This window comes from Gopherus flavomarginatus, chromosome 5 (genome assembly GCF_025201925.1).
Source record: "Gopherus flavomarginatus isolate rGopFla2 chromosome 5, rGopFla2.mat.asm, whole genome shotgun sequence".
NCBI lineage: Eukaryota > Metazoa > Chordata > Testudines > Testudinidae > Gopherus > Gopherus flavomarginatus.
Genome location: NC_066621.1, coordinates 113,308,076 through 113,331,101, shown reverse-complemented (window position 1 = coordinate 113,331,101; position 23,026 = coordinate 113,308,076). Strand labels below are relative to the sequence as shown.

Here is a 23,026-nt window from a genome sequence, read left to right as displayed (position 1 = left end):
CGCACTGCAGTATCTGAGTATATATACATTTGATCATGACACTTCATCGACTCTGCATGGATCTAGTACTGAAAGCAATTTTTCTTGTCCAGAAGCATGGTTCTACATGTCCCTCTAGTCCGATCGATGCCCATAAGGATCCTCTTTCCAGCAGTCAGTCATGAGATGGGGAAGAACCATGCCATGAAGATGCATGCTGAAAAGTGAGAGCTGGGTACACCCAGCTGCCTTTGACGTAAGCAATAATTTAAAAAGAGGAAATTATTTTTGAGCCATGCATACGCTGTCCAAGCTGCATGAAACAACATGCTAGCCATGTTGTAACAACCTGTCTTGCTTACAGATCTTCGCTTAGGCCTCTATCCCTCGGCTTTTGGCTGCACAGTTGTAACTTTGGAGCTAAGCGTGATCCTGTGTAAATCAAGAGGTGCTCAGATGTAGTCAGTGGATGTATATTGGTTGAGAGGAGAATCAAACCTTATGTTTCTGTATAATATTGAAAGGTGTGTGGGCTACCAAAAGTAGAGTTATGTGGTGCAGTTCTGAAGGGTGTTTGGTCACCCCCTGAAAGGTTACCTAAGCTCCCATTGACTTTGATGAAAGCTGGATGGTCAAACCCAACTGGAAGAAACAGTGACAGAATTGAGCTCTTTGTTCAGTTTGATCAAAAGAGTGAAAAAAATATTTTACTGATAAATAGCAGTCAATTTTAGCTAGAACCTGTAATAATACTAGTTAGTGTGTTCAGAGCACTGCATACAATTCTCTCAGCACTCAATGTACTATTATGCTCTGTTGGGGGAAACTGAGGCAGAATAGTGAATTGATTTGCCCAAGGCCACTCAGCTAACCCAGTGGCAGAGTTAGGATAAGACCAAAGAGAGCCCTGACTTCCAGTCCTGGGCTTGTTCCATGGAAGTAGGCTGCCACTCTGCTAAAGATAAAGCACTCCCATCTTTTTTAAACAAATTGAACCAAGTAGTTTGAAAAGTGTGGATTTAAATCACTATAAACGCCAAATAGTCTGAGTCAGTTTAATCTCACTAAAAGGCACGTTTTCCCCATTCTTCCCATGCACTCAGAGAGAGCAAGGAATGGTGATCGAAGAGCAGTTCCAAGAAGCAGGACACCGTTTCTCAAGAGAGTAGGGAGACTCAAAATGTTTATTTAAAAAGGCAGCTCCCCACAGAGAAGCAGCAGCAGCCTGGTCTACTGGACAGGGCACTGGCCTGCACTCAGGCGAGCTATGTTCTATTCCCAACTCTGCAGCAAACCTGCTGTGTGACCTTGGCAGAGTCTCTTTCTCCTTTCCCATGCTTTGGCTATTTACAGTGTAAGCTCATTGAGACAGTGACTGGTTGTAAATGTGTGTTTCCACAGTACCTAGCACAATAGGGCCCTGATCTCAGTTAGGCTCTTTAGGCAGCAGTGCAATATCAATAAAGAATAATCATAATTGCTAGTTCTCCATCAATGATTTTTTAAACGTAGAATAAAGTAAAGAGGAAAAAGCCTTTGGATGCACATAAGCCAAGTCATTCAGAATGCCCCAGTCATTTGGAAATTTGGCAGGATTTCTCATCAAACCGGGGGCCTTGCACATCGATAGGTTTCACCTTTACTCAGCCCTGCTCCGGAAGGCATTCGGCATTGCATGCAAATACAAACCTTTAACTTTTAATACATGCAGCTTCTGAGAGCCTCACTCTCTGCGAAAATCAAAGGATCAGATTTTCCTACAGCCCCTCAAGTCACTTTATTAATCACCCAGGACCAGGCTCAAATTTCTTTTGAGGCTGAGAATTGCCCACTTAATCACCTCCTGCGTCACTCCCACCTAGGTCAGCATCAGAGGGAGAAAGAAATGATTTATCTAGGGACTTACTCTAACAGCACTTTGGGCTGAGCTGGGAAACGTCACATGAATCATCCTTGCATCGTGTTTAAAAAGAGAAATGCGGAGTAGTAATGCTAGCATGATGGTAAAATGCACAAAGCACTGGTGAGGCTTCCTTCCCATTGGTTGGGCCTTCACTTCCTGCTCCTTCTGAGCTCTGTCAGCTGGACAAAGCCTAGTCTATTTAAAGCTACTCCTCAGTGAGCTGTTATCACATGACTGACTGCAGCACCATCAGTTGTTTTCCAGGATTAGGGAGTGGGCTAAAGTCAAAGACGTCCAAACAAAAAAACCCTTCTCCTCTTCCTCATATGAGCAGTCCCTTCAGGGTCAGTGGGGTTGCTCATGTGAGTAAGGGAGCAGAATGTGGCTTTAAGGGATATGTTTTTCTCTCTAGTGCCCGTCATGAGTAACTCAGCTGGACACTGGGGAGCTCCATGGTGAGAAGGAGAGAAGAATCAGGTGATGGAACCGAGAGGAGTTCTGTGGAAACTACACTGTCTGTTACCTCTACGGCCCCAGCACATACATACTCCTCCATGGAGAAGGGAAGATTTAGAGAGTTGCATAGCAAAAAATCCTCCACTCCAGCCCCACCCCACTCCTAGTGCATCCTTATGTCCCTGATGTCAGCCACACAGACATCAGTTCTCAACAGAACTGGGATATGCATAACATGGGGCCTGTGCAGCCTGCCCCTCTTATACAGCAGAAGGCCTTCCACATGTAGAGGAGGGACAAGATTTGCACTGCCCTCATATAGAGATGTGCTTTTTCCACCTCTTACTACAACATTAGGGTCCTTCTCTGTGGTGTATAGAAAACTGGTAGAACTATAAGCTATGGCTTTAAATGTTCAGGGAGGTTTCCTGGTCCTGCTTGCAGGCTAGGGAGTTCTGTAGGGAAGCGTGTAATCAGAGTCAGTCTCACAAAGCCAGCGTAGCGTAAGGAGGGGTGAGCTGAGCTGCTCTGTTTTAGGGAGCAGCCTGCTTTCTCTCTCTCTGTTTTGGGGTTCTTGTTTGTTATTGTTCTGAATTCTAAAAAATAAAGCAGTGTTACACTGCAAACCTCCAGCAGAAGTATTTATGTTTTATCTAGCTTCTTTGTGTGTGTGAATGTAACATTCTCTAATACTCAGCATCAGAAGCCTTGTGTACCCAAGGTAAAAAAGCATTGCAAAAAGAAAGCTTGGCTGGAATACATTAGCTCTGTCTACGCTATTAGCACATTCATAACCACAATTCACTACTAGTGCAGCTCCATTAGTGAGCAGCAGAAGCTATAATGTAAAGGGGACTCTGGTATTTTTACCACCACGTTGCATAGACCTGCTCTGAGCAGGGTTAGATGGTACTGTGATAAAAACACTGGTGCCCGGTCGGCCTACACCTATGCTGCCACTCATACCAGTGCTAATACTATATAACCAAGAGAAATGTGAAAAGAATTGCTAGTTTAGACCATACCTTCTATAGCATAGATAGGAAGCTGTGGGTATTGCACCTGCCTCACTTTAGCCAGTTCTCACAAATCCAAGTCAACATAGTGCAAGGTCCCATATATGCAAGTCACTCAATAGCCCCACCTCCCAGTCGTAGTGTTGGGCACTCTGACATGAAGGCTTGTCCATTGCAAGGAAAAGTAATGTGACAAACTATTTAATGCGATGAATGTCCATACAACAGTTTCCTCCCAAAGGTGAAATCTCAGCACTCAGCCTAGGTCACTGGGCTGGGCTCTAAAGATCTCCATAACGGGAAGGGCTGGAGGAATCCTCTCAGATAGCCTCTGGAGCTGCTCTACAGAGGCTCCACTGGCCTAAAGCCACCTAACTCTGAGGCTTGAGAGCCTGAGCTGCAGCCCAAGTCGCAATGTCCACATTGCTACTTTTAGTGCACTAGCCCCGCGAGTGCAAATCTGTCTTACCTGGGCTAGGAGGATGGCGCCCCACAGTAATGTCAATACACCCTGATGCTGCAGGCAAGACTGGCTGATTCTAGTGACTTTCTGCACAGTGTTGCTTGCCGAATTAACAGCCAGCCTCAGAATTTTAGTACAATCTCTCCCTTTCCCAGTGTAACCCATGCCTGTTTGGTGGGGCCAGGGCTGGCCTTACCATGAGGCAAACTGAGGAGGCCGCCTCAGGTGCCAAACTGTGAGGGGCACCACTAGGACCCAGAGTGTAGAAATTTGTGTCTGCTGCTGGAGCATATGTATTCTCTCTGCTCCAGATGCACAGAGATGGTGGAGTGCTGTGCTGGAGGAAGGAGTGCACAAGAGACATAACAGACAGGCAGGAGAAAAGGTGAGAGGGAATAACAGAAAGCAGCAGGAGCTGCAGGGAGAGAGAGGAGGAGGAGCCTATTATGTACCTCTCTAGCACCCCCATGCCTGGACTGATTAACACCAGCTTCTCAGGGAGCTTCCTGTTTCCTGCTGCTTCCCTGAACCCACTTGAGGAAAACAGGCAATCAACTGAAGTAGTTGAAGGCCCTTAAGACGTTGATATCTTCCATCACTTAGGCCCTGCTACCAGTCTACTTATTTGTCCTCTTCAACTGAGTGTTGAGAACCACTATAGCTGGCACAGAACAGCAATCATGAGTGAAAGAAGAAAATGCCCCTCTGGGGCAGCATTCAGAAAAAGAAAGAAAGCAAAGGAAGCTTTTCTGTCTAAGCAGGAAGGAGCTCTCCTGAGATACATAGGCACAAATGTTCATGGTGAGCCTTCCGGCTCCAGTGAGGATGTGAGTGGTGAGGAGATGCCTGATCTTCCAGTTAGTCAGAGTGCAGGTGACCTGGCAGCTACTGCAGCATCCAAATCTCCATCTGAAATGGATGTAACCATGCACATTCCTGAAGAAAAGTGTGGATCAGAAGAGTGTGGTGGAGGCGCAAGAAACAGCTGCTGCTGAGTTTAGTTCCTTAAATCTAGATAATCCAGGACTGTGGGCACACCTGAGCAGAGGGACTTCCTTGTACTATATAGGCCACACCAAGGGAAAAACTTCATGTTCCCCAAAGACAATAAAAATAGACGTTTCCATCCAACACATTACTGGCATGAAATCCCCAATGGTGACAAAGTGGAGAGGCCATGGCTTATGCTGCATACTGTTTTTGTTGCAAACTCTTCCAGTCTAATGTTCCAGCCACATTGGGTTCTATAGAAACAAAGGACTCGAAAAATCTGGCTAGAAATCTGGCATGCTATGAGAAGGCAGCAAATCACCAGAGAGCATTCCATAGGTGGAAAGAGCTTGAGATGAGACTAAGGTTAAAGGCCACCATAGATGATCAGCATCAAGAGAAGATTGCATCAGAGTCTCTCTAATGGCAAAATCTTCTGAAAAGGCTTATTGCCATTGTGAGAATGCTTGCTACCCAAAACCTAGTACTGCATGGCACTTCAGATCAGCTGTATGTGCCAAACAATAGAAACTTACTTAAAATTGTGGAGCTGATGGCTGACTTTGATGCTGTACTCCAGGAGCATCTAAGATGAGTAACCACCCAAGAAATGTACACACACAACTATCTTGGGAAAACAATTCAAAATGAGATCATACAGTTACTGGCAACAAAAGTCAAACAGAAGATTGTGGCAGATCTGAAGTCAGCAAGATATTACTCTGTTATTCTGGACTCCACACCTGACATCAGCCATACGGAACAAATGACTTAATGGAGCATTTTGTAACAACAACAGAACCTAGTGAAAATGTCCCTGCAATGGTGACTGTCAGAGAACTGTCTAGAATTTATTGACATTGATGATACTACAGGAGCCAGTATGACAAGTGTGCTTCTTAAAAAGCTGGAAGATATGGGAATTATGACAGCTGACATGAGAAGTCAGGGCTATGATAATGGTGCCAACATGAGAGGAAAGAACAGATGAGTGCAGACATGGATCCGAGAGTTAAACCCTCAAGCTTTTTTGTCCCATGCAGTTCTCATTCATTGAACTTGGTGGTCTCTGATGCAGCATCAGCTTCTAGTGAGGCTGCTGAATTTTTTTATATAATTCAAAGCAGCCATGTATTTTTCTCTGCATCAACTCATCGATGGCAAATTTTGAAGCAACATCTGGGAACATCCTCTCTGACACTGAAACCACTGAGTGCCACACGATGGGAAAGTCAAGTGAAGGCGATAAAGCCTATCAAACACCAAATTGGGAAGACAGTTGATGCCATAGTTGCCATTATGGAGGATAATGCTATGATAGGAACTGTTAATGGGAGAACAGTGGCAGAGGGAAATGGAATCACCAGAGACATACATAACTTCAAATTTCTGTGTAGCTTAGTGTTGTGGCATGACATATTGTTTGAAATAAATGTTGTAAGCAAGAGACGCCAAGGTGTTGACCTTGATATATCTGGAGCAATGGAACAACTGGACAAAGCAAAGTAATATCTACAGTCTTACCGGTCAGATGAGGGATTTCAAAACATTCTGAAGAGTGCACAGAAGTTGGCAGAGAAACTGCACACTGAAGCTATTTTCCCACCCATTCAAGAATACAAGAGTCAGTGAAGAAGAAGACATTTTGTTTTCAATGCACAGGATAATCCCATAAGAGACCCCAAACAACAATTCAAAGTTGAATTCTTTAACCAGGTGCTAGATTGTGCAATACAGTCAGTTGAAGAATGTTTCATGCAGCTCAAGGAACACAGCAGTATAGTTGGGATGTTGTATGATATTCCAAAACGCCTCACTATACCTGAAGAAGACCTACACCAGCAATGCAGGGCACTAGAGACAGTGTTGACACATGATGACATGCGCGATATTGATGCGAGTGATTTAGGTGATTGAACTGAAAGCCCTTTCAAGATACATTTCAGCAGGATCAACTCCAAAGGTTGTTCTGGAATATACGTGCACAAATAAGATGACCATCCCCTTTCCAAATGCTTTTGTTGCTCTGTGCATACTTCTAACACTTTCTATAACACTTGCCAGTGGAGAACGCAGTTTCTTCAAACTGCAGTTAATAAAAACACATCTACACTCCACAATAACACAGGAAAGGCTGGTTGGCCTTGCAATCATCTCAAAAGAGCATGAGCTGGCCCAGACTGTGGCCCTCCAGGAAGCAGTTCAAATCTTTGCAACCAAGAAGGCATGGAAAGCACCACCTTGAGTATTCAAACAGATAAAAATGCCAGTTACATTTGATGTTCAGACGTTTGAAAGTTAAGTGCTACTTATAATTTTTGAACAAGGCATTGTTAGTTCTCCTTTATTGGGGTAGGTAGCAGAGCAGTGCCATGCGAGGAGTAGAACAGAAAGAAGGCAGAATTGAGACCTTTCAAAGTTTTGGCCCAAGCAAGGGGGCATGGGGGCGTCATTTGAGCTCCCCGCCTCAGGTGCCAAAATGTTGTGGGCCGGCCCTGGATGGGGCACTCTGTCCTCCTCTAGTGGCACCTAGCCCAGCTAGAGATTGATGAGTCTACTACAGCCTGAGCTAAGAGCCATGTGACTTTTAGCTCATGCTGTAGAGACTCATACACTAAACTTCAGAGGTCCCAGGTTTGATCCCACCCACCTATCAACGACCAGGATCTATCCGTGTTACACCAGCATCTAATTATGCTGCCTCTTTGCAGTTTTCCTCTACTCAGGGAGCAGCAGCAGGCAGCTCTATAGAACAGTTTCCAGCTGTTGAGAATACAAAAAGCATTGCCAAATGGAAGTTTGCATACTTAGTAGGTTGGCTTCCACAAAGGAGTATTTACGAGCCTGTCAGCCCTTTTGTTACGCATGATTAGATCTGGAAAATTAGGGGATAACCAAGCCAGTTTCTACAACCCTTGTAGCAGGAACTGCCAGCCCTTCATTTGGTTACTTAAGAGAACTCAGAGACTTTAAGGTCAGAAGGGACCATCATGATCATCTAGTCTGACTTCCTGCACATTGCAGACCACAGAGCCTCACCCATCCACTCCTGTAATAGAACCTGACCTCTGGCTGAGTTCTGAAGTCCTCAAATGATGGTTTAAAGTCGTCAAGTTACAGAGTATCCACCAATTACGCTAGTTTAAACCTGAAAGTGACCCGGCCGTGCCACATGCTGAAAAAAAATGAAAAACCAGGGTCTCTGCCAATCTGACCCAGGGAAAATTCATTCCCAAGCCCAAGTATAGTGATCATTTAGACCCTGAGCATGTGGGCAAGACCCATCAAGCATATACCTGGGAAAGAATTCTCAGTGCCCTCTTCATCTAGTGTCCCATCTCCAGCCACTGGAGACATACATGGATAAGGTGCCAATATTTATACATGCAGGGAACCTTCTGTCACTTCTATTTGCAACATCATCTCCAATAACCCAGCACTTTGACTACAGCTTCCACGGCCATCCATCTCCATTCATCCTCCGGGGGTCCTTGAGCTGCTTTCTTTAGTGTGAATCTTTGTGCAACATGAGAACCAGCACTTTGCCTAGGACAGGGTGAGCAAACTACAGCCTGCAGGCTGGATCAGGCCCGTCAGGGCTTTGGATCCGGCCCGCAGGATTGCCACCCCCATGGTGCCGCAGGCCCCGTGCCACTCCCAGAACCGGATGGCACCTCGTCCCTGCAGCCCCTGGGGGAGGGAAGAGGGCGCTGGACGCTGCCCTCACCGGCAGGTATTGCCCCCAGCAGCTCCCATTGGCCGGGAACAGGAAACCACAGTCAGTGGGCACTTCAGGGGAGGTACCCACAGGTGAGGGCAGCGCACAAAGCCCTCTGCCCACCTTCCCCCAGGGGCTGCAGGGACGTGGTACCGGCCACTTCCAGGAGCCGTGTGGGGCCAGGGCAGTCAGGTAGGGAGCACTGCTGCCACCCTGGAGCCGCTCCAGGTAAGCAGCAGGGTAAGCACTGCAGGGTAAGCAGAAGGGTAAGCAGGGTAAGCACTGCTGCCATCCTGGAGTCGCTCCAGGTAAGCAGCGCCAGGCTGGAGCCTGCATCCTGACCCCCTCCTGCACCCCAACCCCCTGCCCTGAGCCCCCTTGTATACCCCACACCCCTTGCTCTGAGGTCCTTCCTGCACACCACACCCCCTCCCACACCCCGCCTTCCCTCCCACACCACAGCCCCCTACCACAGCCCTACATTCATGGCCCTGCATGCAATTTCCCCACCCAGATGTGGACCTCGGGCCAAAAAGTTTGCCCACCCCTGGCCTAGGACCTTCTGCAGTCAAAGTTGCTGTTACTTGTATAGCAAATTAATGGCCTATTCACCTGTGTATCAAAGGTGAGCAAACCTGAGGATACTCAATATTGGAAGCACTTTGCACCACAAAGTGCATCAATCACATTGAACTGCTACTGAACTGTATGTGCTACATAAGCTATTTCAAACAGCTACAGGGTGAATGGATTGCATGAACAAAATAGAACATTTTGCAAAGGACTTGAATTTCAACACATCATAGGGATTTTGGAATTGCCAGAGCAATGGTCCATCTAATCCAGAGGTTGCTGGAACAATTTGTATATTGCGGGTGCTGAGAGCCATTGAACCAAACTGTAAACCCTGTATATGATGGAAACCAATTGAAGCCAGGGTTGCAGCACTGCCCCACACCCTTAGTTCCAGCACATATCCTGGTATTGTGTCTCCAGTAGTGACGGATGCTACAAGCTTCAGAGGAAGGCATAAAACTCCCAGCTAATTGTACAGAACTAACAGGGAGGGATTTCTTCCTGAACCCAGCTGGTGACTATCTTGTATCCTGCAGCAGAAGGATTATCAACCTTTGTAATTTGATCCTCACTAGTGTAGCTCCTGTTGGATGAATCTGCAATGCCACTGAAATGCTCGTCTTTGCTTAAAAAAATAAAAGACTCTGCATTTATTCATCAGTTACACAGGGTAAGTCAGCACTTAGATACCAGAGTGCTAGGCTCTATAAAGAGCCCTAAGATTAGATAGGCAGATGGATTAAGTAGTGACACAAGGAAACTGGCAGCCAAGATGTCAAACAGTCTCTACCATTCAGAGCGTAAATTCTGTATTGTATTCATGAGACGTTAGTGAGACTTATTGCGGCTTATGTGATTCAGAGATTCCTCCTAGAAAGCCAGAGATTCATGCACATGAAGTACTCACACATGAAGCTGACACCAACCAGAGACTTCTGCAGCACAGTGTGGACAGGGTGACTTCACCACAGGATCATTCTGAACAGTGTTTTCCCCTTCAGACTGCAAGGGCATCACTAAGTGTTTTCTGAAGCTTTTCTGTTCAATTTTAATTCTTTGTACTATTAGGTCTGTAGTAGTGCCAAAATATATGTAAGTATCTAGCATTAAAGCTATTTATTTTGCCCAAGAAGGCAGAAACCCCCACAGAGATAAGTCTGTTTGATTAGTCCAGGAACTCTGTATAGTTTACTGCTAGGGTCCTTATACCATTTGATTTAGACTCCAGCTTCCTCAGAGTTCAGGTGTGTTTGGATCCAGAGTTTTGTTGTAACTCATCTCCGCTGGCAGCTAGTGCTAGATTGAACAAGCTGTCATTGTACCATGGTAGAAGCCAAGAAGAATGCTGGGGTAAGGATTCTGCAGGCCTAACTGGAAGACAGTTGTGGGAATCTGGAGGCAGTACCAGGTGTACCATGGCATCATGCCACCGGGCCCAGAGTCAGAAGGGGTCCTGGCTCAGTCCCAGCTGGCTGAGCCATCCAGAAAAGCTGCCCCCACCCCTGCCTCACCCCGGCCCTGCCTCTTCCCACCCCTGCTCCGTCCCAGCCCCACCCCCAGTCCACCTCTTCTCCTGAACAATGTCCTGGGGGACTGCAGCAGGGATTGGGAGCACCCTGCACTACTAGGTGGCAGGACGTGGAGCGACCCGGCCCCAGCCCACTCTGTGCCACCAGTGAGTGCTGGGGGGCAGTTCGCCCCTGCCCCCCAGTCCCAAGGCTGGGAGCCAGGGAAGCAGAGTGGAGCAGGCTCGGGCCAGGTCACTGCACTTCCCGCTGCCCTGTGAGTGCGGGGTCGGGCCCGCTCTGCAAAATCACCGGGTGGAAGGAAGTGGAGAGGCCTGGCCCCAGTCTGCTCCACAGGCTCGTGCTGGGGGGGGTGGGTTTCTCCCCCTCCATGCCCCAAGCCTGGGGAGGAGCTGGAGTGGTGGGGAAGGGGCATGGGATGGGGAAGAGAAGAGGATAGTGGAAGCGGGGGCAGTGGGGAAGGAAGGAAGGGGGTGGGATGGGGACGAGATGGAGAGGTGAGGAGGGGGCATGGGATGAGGAAGAGAAGGGAATAGGGGAAGCAGGGGGCCAGTATGTGGATCCCCTTGGCAGCAGCTGGGGCTCCCCTGTTAAGCAGGCCCATCAAACCCTCACCCTGATAAGCCCCACCTCCCCTGCATCTGTACCACCCCGATGAGCCCCCCAAGACACCCTCTCCAGTGAACCCCAACCACCTACACCTAAACCCTCACCCAACTGAACCCCACCTCCCCTGCACCCAGACATGCCCTCCCTGCTCCCCCACTGAGCTCCAACCACTTTCACTTGGTCCCCCCTGCAGACTCCCGCTGCCCCAGCGCCTGGAACCTCCCTGTGCATCCAGATCCCCCACTGAACTGCCTGCAACCAGATTGCCACACACAGAACCCTCTTACCCCCATCTGGATCCCCTCACACTAAGTGCCTCTGCACTTGTATCCTGCTGCCAGTCTGAGCCTCCCTGCCCACATCTGGTGTGCCTGGTGCAAAAGGGACAGGGCCCCAGGATGTTTCTGTGGCAGGCATGGCCATGTGCTGTGTCAGGGTCAGGTTCAGCGCCTCACTGCCAAGTCCCTGTCCCAGGGAGGTGGGAGAGGCTGCTGGGTATTCTCCCACCTCCATGCAGCCAGTGGCCTGTGCTCCCCACTGCTATGGTGGAGCTTCCACATTTATTTATTTTTAAAAAATGCAGAATTTTAAAATATTATGTACAGTATTTGATGCAGAATTCCCTCAGGAATATGGGGCGCTGTACAGTTGTGATGGTAGGACTGAGGAGGGGATGCTGGACAGTAGGGGATCTGTGGGTGGGGGAGCTGGCCAGGGGGTATGGTATGCAGGGTGCTATGCAGTTGTGGTGGGAGATCAGCAGGAGGAGTCTCTGGGCAGGGGGTGCTGGGCATAGCAGGTCCAGGGTCATTGGGCATGGGGACCTATGGGCGAGGTCTCTGGGCGAGAGAGCACTGGGCATAAGGGCAGGGCACTGGCCAGGGGGGCAGTATGTGTCTAGTAGTTGTGGGTTTGTAAACAGTGCCCTTGTGCTGGGCTGAGTGGGGCCACTCCTGCTGCTCTGCGCCTCATTGCCCACAACCGACTCCTCGCTCTGCGGACCATCCCCCATCACATGCCCTAGTTTCCCAATGGGGGCCCACAAATATGTTTGGCGCCCGGACCACAAAAAAGTTAATCCGACCCTGCCTGGAGGAGAGCTAATAGGGCCATCAGCAAAACAGCCTGTGAAAACAGAAAAGAGGTTGGGAACCCTGAAGCTGAGTCTGTCAGAGAGGAAAAAAGGGTAGGGCTGGGAATGGTGCTAGGAGAAGGTAGGCAGCCATGTCAGGCTGCAAAACTCAGACAAAGGGCTGAATCACGGCTGGGTTTGAATTGCTGTGCTGAACTGAGGAAAGGCCACTAGCAATGACAACTGGAGAAGGGTTAGGGTGACCAGATGTCCCAATTTTATAGGGACAGTCCCAATTTTTGGGTCTTTTTCTTATATAGGCTCCTATTACCCCCCACCCCCATTCCGATTTTTACATTTGCTGTCTGGTCACCCTAAGAAGGGTCCATTGGCTTTTGGTGTCATCACAGTTGAGAGACACAGTGAGTGCGTGTTGAATTTATTTATGCTAGACATAAGCCATTCTGTATTTTGAAGTTCAACCCGCACCCATCCTTGCAAGAAATAACCAGCCCAGACTTATCCAATGTAAAGCTGTTTTGTCCCATGTCATTGACTTCTGTTTCCTGGTGTTTGGGCTGCCTTCAGTTGTTAATTTATGATACTGTTAGGGCATCCATGCACTCGGTTAGCTCAAGTAAGATGGCAAGCTGGCTTATCTCAAAAAGACATCTGACATCAGATAAACTGAGCCTCAGCCTGCCGGGGGTTTTCATCAGTCAGTCAATTAATCAAATAAAAGCAGGCTTTGCTTGAAGTCCTTACAAGTCCCTTCATAAAAACAACAAGGAGTCCAGTGGCACCTTAAAGACTAACAGATTTATTTAGGCATAAGCTTTCGTCGGTAAAAAAAACTCACTTCTTCAGATGCAGAGAATGCTTTCCATCATTCTGGAGAGTAGGAGGTACAGAGACAAAATGGAAGCCAATTAGCTTAGGGAGGAAACGGTCTGATAGAGCCATTACTGTCAACATTGGGAATTTCCAAGGCTCCTCCTCAAGTTAATTGCTCCCCTCTGCAAATTTGTTTTGTAGGCATGCCTATATAAAACTAGTCTATATAATCAGAACAAATGCTGCTACCCCAGACAGAATTTCAACTTATAGAGACCTACTAAAGCAGCTTTTTAGAGGGTTATCTTGTTAGCCCTGTGCATGCACATCTTTTTACATCCTGTGTGTGTGTGTTTAGGTGTTTTAGATGGCTTGATGTGTCCAGCCAATATGAAAAAGTGGGTTGTGATTTCCAAACCAGTGGTCAAAAGGGTAGGTCATTTTGAAAAATGAAAATGTGATGTTCCCGGCTCCTAAATGAAGGGGTTTAAGAAATTTCCCATTAGATGGTTAATGGAAAAACTGACTTGATCAAACAGGGTAACTGGACAGTTTCAACAGATGGTGAGCATCTGAACTGTTTGTGGTTGGCAGTAATGTTTTATTATCCAATAGCATCAAGGGAAAATCAGTCTGTATTTGAAAGATATTGACAGAGATTTATCAAACCTTAAGCTGCTGCTATGCTGCACCTTAGCCAAATGGCTGGGGGAGTAAGAGAAAGGGCTGCAACATGGAAAGAAACTGACAAAAGTAGATATTTTTACTTAGACTCTGTGGCAAATTGCCCGTACTGTTATGCTGGGTCTCACACTTTCTCTTCTTTGGGGAAGGTTTCAGGGCACCATTGCTTGCCTCTGAACTGGTATTTTAATTACCCCACTAGTGTCCTTGAGGAGGGGAGTGGTGAGGGAGGGAGGGAGGGACCTGGGCCCACCCTCTTCTCCAGGTCCCAACCCAGGGGTCCTGAGGTTTGTGGTGAACCACTTGAACTAGCGGTTCCTTCCCCTGGGCTACTTCCCTCTCCTGCCCTTCAGCTTGGGAAGGGGCTTCTTGCCCTCCTTCTACACAAGCCAGGTGCCCCTTTACCTAGGGTTTCTTTTGGATTTCTCAGCCCACCGCAGCACTCCTCCAAACTTTCCTTTTGTCTCTCTTCAATACTGTTCTCTTCTCCAACTCCTTTAAACTGCTCTCTGCTCCAACCAAACCTTCCTGCTCCAACTCCCACACTGTCTGACTGAAGCAGGGGGGTTTTAATCACATGACTGACTGCTGGTGCTCTAACTGGCTTCAGGTGCTCTAGTTAATCTATAACAAACCTTCCTCCCCTTACAGGGAATAAGGCTCCCTGCTAACACTCTCCTGCTGCCCTCTGGCCATGCTGTATCACAACTCCTAGACTTTAGAGTCAGAAGGGACCAACATGATCATCTAGTCTGACCTCCTGCACAAAGCAGGCCACAGAACCCTACCCATCCACTTCTATAACAAACCCCTAACCTATGCCTGAGTTATTGAAGTCTTCAAATTGTGGTTTGAAGACCTCAAGCTGCAAAGAATCCACCAGCAAGTGACCCATGCCCCATGCTGCAGAGGAAGGCAAAAAACCTCCAGGGCCTCTGCCAATCTGCCCCGGAGGAAAATTCCTTCCTGACCCCAAATATGGCGATCAGCTAAACCCTGAGCATGTGGGCAAGACTCACCAGCCAGCACTCAAGAAAGAATTCTCTGCAGTAACTCAGATCCCATCCCATCCCATCCAACATCCCATCACAGACCACTGGGCATACTTATCCGCTGATAATCAAAGATCAATTGCCAAAATTAAGCTATCCCATCATACCATCCCTTCCATAAACTTATCAAGCTTAGTCTTAAAGCCAGATATGTCTTTTGCCCCCAGTATTCCCCTTGGAAGGCTGTTCCAGAACTTCACTCCTCTAATGGTTAGAAACCTTTGTCTAATTTCAAGTCTAAACTTCCTAGTGTCCAGTTTATACCCATTTGTTCTTGTGTCTACATTGGTACTAAGCTTAAATAATTCCTCTCCCTCCCTAACATTAATCCCTCTGATATATTTATAAAGAGCAAGCATATCCCCCCTCAGCCTTCTTTTGCCTAGGCTAAACAAGCGAAGCTCTTTGAGTCTCCTTTCATAAGGCAGGTTTTCCATTCCTCGAATCATCCTACTAGCCTGTCTCTGAACCTGTTCCAGTTTGAATTCATCCTTCTTAAACATGAGAGACCAGAACTGCACACAGTATTCAGGATGAGGTCTCACCAGTGCCTTATATAACGGTACTAACACCTCCTTATCTTTGCTGGAAATACCTCGCCTGATGCATCTTAAAACTGCATTAGCTTTTTAACGGCCATATCACATTGGCGGCTCATAGTCATCCTATGATCAACCAATACTCCAAGGTCCTTCTCCTCCTCTGTTGCTTCCAACTGATGTGTCCCCAATGTATATCTAAAATTATTATTAATCCCTAAGTGCATGACCTTGCACTTTTCACTATTAAATTTCATCCTATTACTATTACTCCAGTTTACAAGGTCATCCAGATCTTCCTGTATGATATACCAGTCCTTCTCTGTGTTAGCAATACCCCTCAGCTTTGTGTTACCCACAAACTTTATTAGCACATTCCCGCTTTTTGTGCCAAGGTCAGTAATAAAAAGGTTAAATAAGATTGGTCCCAAAACTGATCCTTGAGGAACTCCACTAGTAATCTCCCTCCAGCCTGACAGTTCACCCTTCAGTACGACCCGTTGGAGTCTCCCCTTTAACCAGTTCCTTATCCACCTTTCAATTTTCATATTGATCCCCATCTTTTCCAATTTAACTAATAATTCCCCATGTGGAACCGTGTCAAATGCCTTACTGAAATCGAGGTAAATTAGATCTACTGCATTTCCTTTGTCTAAATAATCTGTCACCTTCTCAAAGAAGGAGATCAGGTTTGTTTGGCACGATCTACCTTTAGTAAAACCATGTTTAACTTGTCCCAATTACCATTGGCCTCAATGTCCTTAACTACTTTCTCCTTCAAAAATTTTTCCAAGACCCTACATACTACAGATGTCAAGCTAACAGGCCTATAGTTACTCGGATCACTTTTTCTCCCCTTTCTTAAAGATACGAACTATGTTAGCAATTCTCCAGTCGTACGGTACAACTCCTGAGTTTACCGATTCATTAAAAATTCTTGCTAATGGGCTTGCAATTTCATGCGCCAGTTCCTTTAATATTCTTGGATGAAGATTATCTGGGCCCTCCGATTTTTTCCCATTAAGCTGTTCAAGTTTGGCTTCTACCTCAGATGTGGTAATATCCACCTCCATATCCTCATGCCCGTCTGTCATCCTTCCATTATCCCTAAGCTCCTCATTAGCCTTATTAAAGACTGAGGCAAAGTACTTATTTAGATATTGGGCCATGCCTAGGTTATCCTTAACCTCCATTCCATCCTCAGTGTTTAGTGGTCCCACTTCTCCTTTCTTTGTTTTCTTCTTATTTATATGGCTATAGAACCTTTTACTATTGGTTTTAATTCCCTTTGCAAGGTCCAACTCTACATGGCTTTTAGCCTTTCTCACTTTATCCCTACATGTTCTGACCTCACTAAGGTAGCTTTCCTTGCTAATCCCACCCTTCTTCCACTCCTTGTAGGCTTTCTGCTTTTTCTTAATCACCTCTCTGAGATGCTTGCTCATCCAGCTTGGTCTACAACTCCTGCCTATGGTTTTTTCCCCCTTTCTTGGGATGCAGGCGTCTGATAGCTTCTGCAGCTGTGACTTAAGGTAATTCCAGGCCTCCTCTGCATTTAGATCCACAAATTCTTCAGTCCAATCCACTTCCCTAACTAATTTCCTTAATTCTTTAAAGTTAGCCCTTGAGAAGTCAAAAACCCTAGTGCCAGATCTATTTTTGTTTATCCTTCCATCTAGTTTGAACTGAATTAGCTCATGATCACTCAAACCAAGGTTGTCCCCTACAACCATTTCTTCTATGAGGTCCTCGCTACTCACCAAAACCAAATCTAAAATGGCATCCCCTCTTGTTGGTTCTTCAGCTACTTGGTGAAGAAATCCATCTGCTATCACATCCAGAAAAATCTGAGCCCTATTATTCTTGCTAGCACTTGTCCTCCAGTCTATATCTGGGAAGTTAAAGTCTCCCATGATCACACATTTCCCATTAGTGTTTACTTCATTAAAAACATTAAAGAGGTCTCTATCCATATCCAAATCAGATCCCGGCGGTCTGTAGCACACCCCAAGCACTATCTCAGGGGTGGCTCTAGTAGCTTTCTTTCCCAGTGTGAATTTTGCCCAGACAGACTCTGTCTTGTCCATTCCATCACTTCTTATTTCTTTACAGTTAACCTCCTCATTGATGTACAATGCTACTCCACCACCTTTGCCTTTATGTCTCTCTTTCCTAAACAGCACATAGCCTTCAATACCTGTACTCCAGTCATGACTACTATTCCACCATATTTCTGTTATCCCTATAATATCCGGTTTCACTTCCTGCACCAGTAGCTCTAGTTCCTCCATTTTGTTACCTACGCTCCTCGCATTAGTGTACAGACATCTTAATTTTTGCCGTTTGGCTTCACTGACATTCTTTACCCTGTTAGGCACAGACATTCTACCACCAGCATCACCTGTTAGTCTGGTATCTACACTACCCTTCCTCCTTACGTCAATTCTTCTGTCCACAGCTGTATCCCCTCTTACTTTGTTTTCTTCCCTCTCAAGGTTAAATTCCGTCGTGGAGATCTCCTGGACATCTCCCAACCATCTCCCCCAAATTCCTAGTTTAAATTTCTCTTAATCAGTTGGGCGAGCCTCCATCCTAGAAGTCTATTTCCCTCCTTATTCAGGTGAATTCCATCCCGAGAGAACAGTCTTCTGTCCATAAATGCTTCCCAATGGCCGTACATCCCAAAGCCCTCCTTATAGCACCACTGCCTGAGCCATCTGTTGATCGCCATAATCTTGTCACACCTTTGTTGCCCTTCTCTAGGAACCGGCAGAATCCCACTGAAGATCACCTGAGCCTCGATTTCCTTAAGCGTCTTCCCTAGTCTGGCATAGTCTTCCTTGATACATTCCAGCGAGAATCTAGCCATATCATTCGTTCCCACATGAAGGACAATCAATGGATTCTTTCCTGCTCCCGCTAGGATCCTTTTCAGCCTCAGGTCCACATCCTGTATCTTAGCACCCGGCAGACAGCACTCCCTTCTGTTCTCCTGATCAGCTCTAGTTACAGGCCTGTCTATTCTTCTCAGTAAGGAGTCTCCAATCACGTAGACCTGCCTTTTCCTGGTGACAGTGTGATTCTCCGGTCTATCCCCTGCACCCACTGGCTGCAAGTCCTCTCGATTCCTATTCGCCCTTGCAACCGTCCTGGAGCTTATATTTGGTGTTGCCTCTATTGACTCCTCCCCTCCTCTTGTAGGACTATCAGCTCTTCTCTTTTTCCTTGCCCTCTCTCCTTCAGCGACCACTTGCTGTGCCCCTTCTTCATTTTCCAACTCTGAAAACCTGTTCCTGAGTTCTATTTCTCCTTCACTGGCCCGTCTTTTCCTCTGCCTGGTTCTCTTAGTTACATGATTCCACCGTCCACTTTCCTCATCCAGCAGTCTCTCCTCAGAATTCTTTGGTCGTTTCCATCTGCAAGTCTGAGCTTATCCCTTCAGCCTTCTCGTGTCTGTGCTCCATCATCTGCTCGAACCCCCTTCTAAACTCGACCAGAGTTTCCACTTGCATCTTCAGTCCTCGGATCTTTTTTTCCCATCAGCTCTATCATGCGGCACTTCATGCAGACAAAACTCTTTTCAGGTACCCCTTCCAGGACCATGTACATGCCGCAGTTTCCACATCCAGTCATCCTCATTGTGTCTTTCACTGCTACCTTTGTATCAATCATAGCCTTGCCACCTAAAACCTGGTAGTCCAAGAAACACAACACAACACAAACCCCCAACAGGCACCAGAACACTGGCAGACCACCACCCGCTCCCTTTACTAGCCTGTCAGTTCCTCTGTCTAAGTCTCTTAGTCTCCCCCACAACCTCCCCCTGTATACTCCCTCTGAAACTCCCCTGTTTACAGCTCTGTTTGCTGGCTGCTGTGCTGCTGCCTGACTGGCTGGCTACTTTTATAGGACCCCTAATTAGGTAAGCCCCACCCCCTAATCAGGGCTCAGCTGCTCTCCCAGCACACTGCCCCTAGCAGCCTCCACACATACAAACTATACAATACAATACACAAACTACAAAAACCTGCTCCTCCAAGAGAACTCCCTCTGAAACTCCGCTGTTTACAGCTCTGTTTGCTGGCTGCTGTGCCGCTGCAGTTGTCTGAAACTGAATGTCTTTTTCTTAGCAACCTATCCAAGGCGATAACTACAGAGGGGCGGCTGACCAGGGTGCAGAGCTGGGGGGCAGCAGGATCAGGCCCAGCTGCATAAGCTCCTCCTCCCTTTCAGGATTGGACCTAACAGCATCAGGTGGAGTCCATGGGTGTAATTTGGAGGGTGAGGGGAGAACTGCCCCCCACCCCAAACAGAGGCCTGGGCCAGGAATGGAGTATGGAGCTGCTTCTCCTGCCCACTGATGCCTCTGCAGCTGGATGCTGCCTCCTGGCACTGGTCAGCATCCCCTTCTATGTGTGCTGGCCTCCCTGCATAGCCACCATCCTGTTTTCTGTACAAGGCTGGGTGAGAGCCAGGAGGTGCAAGGGGAGGATATGGGGGAAGGAGGCTGAGGTGGGAGGAAGAGGCAGTGGAGAAGAAAGGGGGCTGGGATAGGGAGGGGGATGTTGGAGGTGGGATAAGGGACAGAGGTGAAGAGGGATGGGATGGGAAAGAGCAGGGAATGGGGAGCAGGAGCCCCACAAGCAGTGTCCTGTCAGCATCAGCAGTAGCAGCAGCTGGGGCTCTCCCATTAAGCTGGCCCATCCCCTCCCCAGCACTGGCAGCCCACCTCCTCTGGATACCCCTCCCACAGGTACCCCTTCAACCACTCACCGAATATTCCTCCCACTACCCAGACACCCTCTCCAGCACCCTCTAAATATCCACTCCACCTCCTCCTTCCCCCAGTATTGTCCTCTGTGTGGGAACTTGAAATATGGTAACCCTAGGGGTCACTCCATTCTCACAGCCTTGGTTTCCAGAGCTGGTGGGAACAAGTCCACCCTACCAGCAGCCTCCTGCCCTCAGTGCCTAGGCTGGGCACTGGGCTCACAGGCCAAGCTCAGAGCTCAAGCTGTGTGACCACAAGCTCAGCAGCCACAGGGCTGGGGCAGGGCAGCGAAGGGAAGGTTCCGCTCTGCGCACAGGGAGCATGGGGAGAGTGGCCAGGCTGCAATGGCAAGTCCCTGGGCAGCGAGCAGGGTGTGATCAGGCTGTTGAGAAGCAGGTGCCCAAGAGCGATGAATACTTCAGGGAGCACTTCGGGGAGCATCTCTGGCTCCGTGGACAGAGCCTGGCTCCAGGGGGTGTTGCTGGCCAGTGCCAGGCTCCTTTGGGGCAGAGGCAAGAGCATGTCGGGGTGCAGCTCAAAGCTGTGCTGCCTACGCTGCCAGGGGAGTACCCAGCTGTGCAGAGGTGGCTGGATTGGGGAGGTGGGCAGGAAGGGCTGCTGGGCAGGTGCAGCCAACCATTGCCCTGGTTCTCACAGCACAGAAAACCCAGGGCCTGACCGGGGCAGGCAGTTCCCACCAGCTTCCAATCTGCTGGCCTCCTGGCAGGAGGTGACAGTTTTCAAACTGTAGGGTGTATCCCCCTAGGGAGGTGTGCCCCACAGTTTGAAAACCTCTGTGCTAAATGGGAGGCAGATATCTGCAGGGGTAGGGGAGGCACTTGACCGTGCATGTCTCTCTCCCGCCTTGCATCACCTCTAGGGGGCTCAAATATGATTGCTCAGCCTGGGCACTATAAAACTTGAAGTTACAGCTCTGAACCTATCAGTGTGGTGTGTGTAGCTCTATGCCTATTGTGATTTAGTTTTCTGTACACTGAAAGATGCAGAACACAGAAAGCAGGTCTCTGCTGGTGGCAGCTGTTATTTTGAGTTCCATTTGTCCAGGCTTTCAGTCTTGCAACTGGCACTGCGGTGTGATTGAGACAGTACAGTGCCCTCCACTCCAGCGATTGCAATTCAAATGCACACAGTGCATTGTATCCTCCCTGGATAGGCACTGAGATTTTCTTTTCCCTGGGGGAGCTCCACTCCCACTCTCTCCCCGGGCCCTGGCTATACTCTGTCCCTCCCCCGAGGTCCCACCCTGGCTCTGCACTCCTCCCCAAACCCCCTGCTGGCTCACTGCTCTCCACCTTCTCCCAAGCTCCTCCCCAGCTTCCAATCAGCTGTTTGGTGGTGCTTCCTATCAGTTAATTGGGGGCACTGCCAAACAGCTGACTGGGGGTGCTGCCAAACAGCTGTGGAGCACCCACCATTTTTTTTCCCCATGGGTGTTCCAGCCCTGGAGTACCCACGGATTCAGCTTCTATGCCCCCCAGCACTACCTGCGAGCAATGCAGGGTCTGTGGATTGTTGCCCCTAACCTAGAGGTCCAGGCACTGCCTCCTGCAGTACGTGTGTTGGGATCTTCAAAATTGCTTCCAGTAAAATCAATGAGCATCATGCTACAGAGCTAGTTGTACCCCTCTGGTCTCACTGAGTGCCCCCAGCATGTTAGGCTTCTTGCCTTCACCTGCCCTTGGGTGAACTCCTGTGTCTCTCTCACTCACAGACCAGGTCCCTTGTGCACCAGCTGTGATTACTCCATAGGTTCAGCTGGGTTCAACACCTGCAAGTCTTCTTTTAGGAAGCTCTGACCAGTGGTGGATGTAGTGACCCAAACTTTGTTTTCTTAAAACAAAGTATTGTTTAATGTCAACAGTAGGTGTGATGGGTTGAATCACGGAAACCCCCTTGGGAGCTGCCAGTGATGTGCCAAGACTATTTCTGCCCCTGCTTTCCTGCCCTGTCAGCTTAGGACTTCAGTGCCCTGCCTGGTTTGAACCAGACTCGCTAGCCTGCTGCAAACCCAGACCCAGGTTTGAATCATGTCCCCTAACAGCTGTAGGCTTGACTGAAAGCAGCTTAAGAAGTGCTCTTGTCTTTAACACTCAGATGCCCAACTTCCAATGCAGTTTAACCCCAAATAAATCTGTTTTACCCTGTATAAAGCTTATGCAGGGTAAACTCATATATTGTTCGCCCTCTATAACACTGATAGAGAAAGATGCACAGCTGTTTGCCCATCCAGGTATTAACGCATACTCTGGGTTAATTAATAAGTAAAAAGTGATTTTATTAAATACAGAAAGTAGGATTTAAGTTGTTCCAAGTAGTAACAGACAGCACAAAGTAAATTACCAAGTAAAATAAAATAAAACATACAAATCTATGTTTAATCAAACTGAATACAGATAATCTCACCTTAGAGATGCTTCAGTAAGGTGTGGTTTTTCTGTTTTGGTTTTTTTGTTTCTCCCCTCACACTGGACCCCTTCCAGGCCTGGGCACAATTCTTTCCCCTGGTACAGCTCTTGATCCAGCTCAGGTGGTAACTAGGGGATTCTTCATGATGGCTCTCCCCTTTGTTCTGTTCCACCCATTTATATATCTTTTGCACAAGGTGGGAATCCTTTGTTCCTTTCTGGGTTCCCACCCCCTCCTTCTCAATGGAAAGACACCAGATTAAAGATGGATTCCAGTTCAGGTGACATGATCACATGTCACTGTAAGACTTCAAGCCTTCATTCCTCCCAGCCTGATTCACAGGAAGGCTTGCCTTTAAACAGAGCTATCCAGTCAATTGTCCTGGTTGATGTGAGCCTTCAAGATTCCAAA

General features: G+C 47.8%; 1 long non-coding RNA gene across 1 annotated transcript in view; it reads left to right on the top strand.

Annotated features, from left to right (window-relative positions):
- The window catches only part of LOC127051561 (uncharacterized), a 40,289-nt gene that overhangs the window by 13,021 nt on the left and 4,242 nt on the right, over positions 1–23,026 (top strand). The window contains exon 2 of the long non-coding RNA XR_007774512.1: positions 93–235. This is a non-coding gene — a long non-coding RNA (uncharacterized LOC127051561). The remainder of the gene's footprint in view (positions 1–92; positions 236–23,026) is intronic.